The sequence below is a fragment of the Sapajus apella genome, unplaced genomic scaffold, assembly GCF_009761245.1.
Source record: "Sapajus apella isolate SASKATOON/1434 unplaced genomic scaffold, GSC_monkey_1.0 scaffold55, whole genome shotgun sequence".
Taxonomy (NCBI): domain Eukaryota; kingdom Metazoa; phylum Chordata; class Mammalia; order Primates; family Cebidae; genus Sapajus; species Sapajus apella.
The window spans coordinates 9,924,733-9,931,485 of NW_022436995.1; positions in this window are offsets into that span (position 1 = coordinate 9,924,733).

The following is a 6,753-nucleotide window of genomic DNA, read 5'->3' on the forward strand; positions in this document are numbered from 1 at the left end:
CTTTCCCTTCCCTCAGAGTCTCACTTTGTTTTCCAGCCTAGAGTGCAGTAAGTGGTACAATCTCGGCTCACTGCAACCTCTGCCTCCCGGGTTCAAGAAATTCTCCTGCCTCAGCCTCTCGAGTAGCTGGGATTACAGGTGCCCACCACCATGCCCAGCTAATTTTTGTATTTTTAGTATAGGCAGGGTTTCACCATGTTGGCCAGGCTGATCTCAAACTTCTGACCTCAAGTCATCTGCCCCTGTCAGCCTCCCAAAGTGCTGGGATTACAGGTGTGAGCCACCACACCTGGCCCAGTCTCCTGTTTTCATTCAGTGAAGTGAAACCTCCCTTAAGGTCTGAGTTACTGCAGAGAAAGGCTTTCCAGCTGCCTCCTTGGTTGGGGTGAGCCAAAGCAGCTCCGTCATTGAGAGCCACTGGGTATGGGAAGCAATCCACTGGGGATAAACCACCTGGAGGTAGGGAGCCTGATCTCCTGACACAGCCTATCCAGAAGACCCCAGAAAGAAGCCTACAGCAGAGCTGCAAATATATATGTGTAGAATAAAGACTAGAAGAAAATAGCCTGCCATGCACTGTGGCTCATGCCTGTAATCCCAGAAATTTGGGAGGCCGAGGTGGGTGGATCATGATGTCAAGAGATCGAGACTGTCCTGGCTAACACCGTGAAACCCTGTCTCTATTAAAAGTACAAAAAACAAACAAACAAACAAAAAAACAGCCATGCGTGGTGGCACGCGCCTATTGTCCTAGCTACTAAGGATGCTGAGGCACAAGAATTGCTTGAACCCAGGAGGCAGAGGTTGCAGTGAGCCGAGATCTTGCCGCTGCACTCCAGCCTGGGTGACAGAGTGAGACTCTGTCTCAAAAAAAAAAAAAGAAGATAGCCTAAAATGTTTGGTTTGTTAAGCATGCCTTCCTCTGGGGAGCTGATTGTGGGTATCATATTTTCCTGCTTCTTTAAATTTTCAAACTTTTGGTAATAGGAAGTATGTGCTATTTTTATAATCAGGAGGGGAAAAGATTCCCTGGCCAACTCAGGGAGGCCATAAGGCTGGAGGTTTCAGAGTGAGAGGTCGGAGGCAGATTTACAGGGGTGAGGACGCAGTGGCAATGAATATCTCAGACTGGAAGGACATTGAGAGGTCATCTAGCCCATCCTCCGGCCTTCCAAGATGTATCTGAATAAGACCAATAGCTGAACCTTCTCCCGTCACCATGTCAGAACTGGCCCTTGCCTTCCTTGCCCTTCCACCCCTAGCAGAATGCCAAAAGAGGTTTGACTTCGTGCTAATTATTCTTACTGCTTTCCTGCTTTCAGTGTTCTGCTAAATAGAATTAGGGCACTGGTGTCTGGATGGAAAATAGGGCATGATCTTCCCACAAAGTATTTGCTCATCCACCTGCCTGTAGCCAGTGTCCTCTTAGAAAGCCCAGTCACCCAAGGAAAAGAGAAGCCAAGCTGAATCCCAGGGAGGGGGAGAACCTGGGGAAGAGGACCTCAGGGAAGAGGAAGAACAGGAGCCATTTCTACAGGACTGTGCAAGGAGAGCTGGGCCTGCAGAGAAGCACTGACTCCTTCCCTCCCTCCCTCCCTCCCTCCCTCCGCTCTTTCTTCCTCCCTCCCTCCCTCCCTCCCTCCGCTCTTTCTTCCTCCCTTCCTCCCTCCCTCCCTCACTCCGTCCCTCCCTCCCTCCCTCCCTCCGCTCTTTCTTCCTTCCTTCCTTCCTCCCTCCCTCCCTCTGCTCTTTCTTCCTTCCTTCCTCCCTCCCTCCCTCCCTCCGCTCTTTCTTCCTTCCTTCCTCCCTCCCTCCCTCCCTCCCTCTGCTCTTTCTCCCTCCCGCTCTCCCTCCCTCCCTCCCTCCCTCCCTCCCTTCCTTCCCTCCTTCCCTCCTTCCCTCCTTCCCTCCTTCCTCGTCTCCTCTCTGTGATCCTTGTGTGGCTAAAAAGAAGAAATGCTAATATTTATTTGAAGTTACAGTGGTGAAAAACAGAGAAAACATATTTCTAACATATAAAGTTCACCAAGAACTTAGTAATTTACAAAAAAGTTTGTTAAGAAAACAACCAAATGCCAGATTTTCAAATGAACACATAGAGTTCAGGAAAAGAAAGGTGTGGCCGGGCGCGGTGGCTCACACCTGTAATCCCAGCACTTCGGGAGGCCAAGGTGGGTGGATCACAAGGTCAGGAGATCGAGACCAGCCTGGCCAACATGGTGAAACCCTGTCTCTACTAAAAATACAAAAATTAGCTGGGTGTGGTGGCGCATGCCTGTAATCCCAGCTACTTGGGAGGCTGAGGCAGGAGAATCACTCAAACCCAGGAGTTGGAGGTTGCCACAAGCCAAGATCACGCCACTGTTCTCCAGCCTGGTGACAGAGCAAGACTTCGTCTCAAAAAAAAAAAGAAAAGGAAAGAAGAGAAAGGTGGATTTCCCTGTGCTAAATGGGAACCTTCTCTCAGACATGTCAGAGCGAAAGGAGTGAGCTGCAGAACACATCGGGGGTAATCTCTCCATTCCTGTCAAAAACAAAATAGAGTCATATCTATAGGATTTTACAGGTTCCTTTTTGCTGGAAAGAATCACAGGAAAATATTAGCAAAGATTGCCTTTGGGAGAGGAATAGAGGGGAATGGTATTTAATTTTTAAAACTTTCCTGCTGTTTGAATTTTTTAACCTTATACTTGGGTTTGTTAATGTCAACAAAAGCTATCTGATCAGGGAGATTTTGACTCATTTTTTTGTTTGTTTTCTTCTTGGTACCTCTCTGTCTTAAAAAAAAATCCAATTAGCATCACATAAGGTGGGTCACATAGGGAGAAATCTTCCAGAGCTACCATGGTGTACACTATATACACAAAAATTCTTGCACACAGGAAGACCAGGCTGTCTTGTGAGGTTCCTACTCAGGCTTCTCACTGGGGGCCAGTGTCAAAACAAGTGTGATAAATCCCCAGGCCCCTATAATCCTGGCTTCTCTCAGGAGGGTTACCAAGGTCCTAGGATCTAAACACGATTGTGTCATCAGCCTGGTACCTCTAGGGCTTTGGGGAGGACAGATCTGCATCAGAAGGGGAAAAAGGGTTTGTCACTCACCAACCATTCAAACTTGGATTAGTCGGGACTCTTCTAGGCTTTTGTTTCTTCATCTGGAAAAATGGGAGCGGTGAGGGTGTTAGTTCTCAGGGTTACTGTGAGGCTTAAATAAGATCATGCTTGTGGGACGCCCAGCACTGCCAGGGCCCAAGCAGGAACATGACAAAACCAAGTTTTCTCCTCCTTTCTTGTGTTTATTTCTAAGCCTGTCAAAGACTGAAGGAGGCCCTTGTTCAGCAGAAGAGAGGTAAGAGCAAGCCTTTGTCTATAAAAATGCAGATGCCTGATACAGAAGACCGAAAACACACAGCCACGGATCTATTTCCACATTTGTGCATTTGCCCCTGATCTTCCGTCTCTACCGAGTCACAGAAGGTTAATAAAGTTTGTCAGCCCTTTAAAGCCAAACAGGCACATTTTCCCTTCTTCCTGATAGACATTTTAACGTCACTGCAGTAGCTGAAGTCTTAGGTGTCGTTAACCCACATGCCCATCTCCTGTGACCAGGTTGGGGGAAGAACAAGCACACTTTGTTCAAAAGCCCCTATTGCGATATGCTAGTTTTCTGACTTTAAACAAGAAATTGAGCCGTTGGACTTTTAGCTGCTCCAGGTGGTAACTGGGGCTAATTGTACTGAGCTTAAGGGAAAAGCTAAACATTTGGAATCACAGAATTTGGAGATTCAAAGGCTCTTTAAGAATCCTTTCCAGTCAGGCTCGGTGACTCATGCCTGTAATTCCAGCAATTTGGGAGGCCGAGGCAAACGGATAGCCTGAGCTCAGGAGTTCGAGACTAGCCTGGGCAACACGGTGAAACCCCATCTCCTAAAATACAAAAAAATTAGCCGGGTGTGGTGGCATATGCCTGTAATCTCAGCTACTTGGGAGGCTGAGGCAGGAGAATTGCTTGAACCTGGGAGGCGGAGGTTGCAGTGAGTTGAAGATCATACCACTGCACTCCAGCCTGGGTGACAGAGCAAGACTCAGTCTCAAAAAAATTAACTATATATATATATATATATATATATATATATATATATATAATCCTTTCCTCTGATGAACAGCGCCTGCCAGGAGCTGTCTTGCACCCCCGGCTGGAGCTGGGCAGCCCTCTGCCTGATGAGCTTTGAACGAGGAAGGACCAGGCTCTGCCAGGCCAGTGCCAGTTGTCTGAGGAAGCTCCTGCTTCCCTAGGCCTTTGGAGATATTGACATTTTCCCAGGAAGAATCCTCTTGCCCTTTGATTTGCTCATCTGCACATTTATGTGGAAGCCTTTAAGCCCTGGGTGCTGTCCTGAGCTCTTGTCAGTACAGCAGTGATGAGGATATCGACCCTGCCCTCAGAACCAGATCACCCTGGTGGCCAGAGGAGCAGTGAGGAGGTTCTGCAGCGCAGGGGATGGGGCCTCAGCTAGAATAGAAAGTCAAGCAGTCAAGCAGAACTTCACCAAGCCCCTAACAGAGGCTGGGGGAAGGAAGAGGAAGAAGTGGATGGATTCCAGGGACGTATGGCCTGGGGCTTGATGAGATTTGTTGAAATGAGAGAGGAAGGGATCAAGGGTGAGCAGGTTTCCAGCTAAGGGGCACTGGTGACAATATAGAAGGGGAAACAAGTGTGGAGCAGGATGGTTGGGAGGAGTGAGAATGAGTTGGGCTTTCGATATGGTGGAGGTCAGGTCCCTGTGGGAATTCAGAATGGAAAGTCGTGCGGGCAGTGGATATATGGTTCTGTGGTACAGAAGAAACATCTGGATGGAGATGTGAGTTCAGGAGTCAGCAACACATGGGTGGTCAAGGAAGGCAGAAATGGGGAGATGGCTCAGGAGAGAGACCAGGACAGCACTGTGAAGGCCCTCTCCTTAAAGGATGGGGACAGCAGAGGAGCCTCCAAATCTAGAAGACAAATCCTAGAGAGTAGGGAGAAGGCACACAGCAGGTGGCATTGGATTCACCCTTGTCCAGAACCCAAGTTCTCAGGGCAAATTTCCTTTGGGAAAGCGGCCTTCCTCCGTTGCTCTCCACGTGGTTTGAGTGAGGATGGTGGATCCTCAGCCAACTGTGGATTCCGGCCCCACCCCCCCTTCGTTGGTTTTGGGTTGGCTGGATCCCCCCTCAGAGCCAAGCTGCAACCCAGAGGCATGGATGTGAGAGAGGGAGGGAAAGGAAGGCTATTGTGTGAAGATGGAATTACTTTGCTGGAAGAGAGACTCCCCGTGGGGTGGGAGAGAGTAAGGCAAAGATGTGAAGCCGGGCAGCAACACAGCCATTTATAATTGTGAGGGAAAGCTTGGCGTTACTGAGCATCCTCTACGTCCACTACGGGAAGCCTGCAGGGGAGGCCTATATTGTAGATGGCAGGACAGAGAGAAACCAGGTCTTAGATAACACTGTTTGAGTCACAAGATCAAGCTTTGCCTGAAGCCAAACCTCCCTCTAGGCTTTTCAATTATACAAGTCAATAACTTCCCTTTGTCTTTTAAGCTGGTCTCAGCTGAGGTTTTGTTTGTTTTGTTACTCACAATACAGAGTCCTAATAAATGCACAACTTGAAGAAGAGATCGCCTGGGGTCAGTGGGTAGAACAGGGGGTGGGAAGGGAGGTGTCAGGATTTAAGAAACTGACACATCTGTGTCCCTGAATCACTGTCACGGAGCCACAACACGTTTTCTATTTTGCAATCTCTTTACAGTGTTTTTCTTCTCCTGCTGTATCACCTCTCTGGCAATACCATTAACGTGATTCCAAAACTGCTTACTCACTAAAAATGAGATATAGTTAGAAAATGGTTAGCCTCCCCTTCTCCCTATGTTGCCTGCCCAGATGCTGAAGGACGGTCCTTATAAACCAGTGTCAATGGTATGTAATGGTGTATCTCTCCCTATTCAGACCCATCTTCCATACTATGGCCAAGTGGGGCCTGTAAAATTCACATCCCTACTTAAAAAACACTCATACTTACAAAAATTAGCCAGGCTTAGTGGTGCACACCTGTAGTCCCAGCTACTCGGGAGGCCGAAGTGGGAGGATCACCTGAGCTCGGAAAGTGGAGGCTGCAGTGAGCCGTGATTGCGACACTGTACTCCATCCTGGGCAACAGAGTGAGACCTTGTCTCCAAAACATATAAAATAAATAAAACATTTAAAAAAATAAACCGGCCGGGCGTGGTGGCTCACACCTGTAATCCCAGCACTTTGGGAGGCCGAGGCAGGTGGATCACGAGGTCAAGAGATCGAGACCATCCTGGTCAAAATGGTGAAATCCCGTCCCTACTAAAAATACAAAAAATTAGCTGGGCATGGTGGCGCGTGCCTGTAATCCCAGCTACTCAGGAGGCTGAGGCAGGAGAATTACCTGAACCCAGGAGGCGGAGGTTGCGGTGAGCCGAGATCACACCATTGCACTCCAGCCTGGCGCCTGGTGACAGAGCGAGACTCTGTCTCTAAATAAATAAATAAATAAATAAACTAAACCATTTATACTTCCCATAGCCTGCAGGAAGAGATCACAGACCCCCAGGATGGGTATGTGATCACACACATGTTCTAGATCCTGGGTGGCCTTCCTACATCACCTATCCCTACTCCCTGTCTGCCCCTCCTGTGAGCCTCAGACTGCCACGCTGTATGAATGTGCCATGCCCCTCCAGGCCT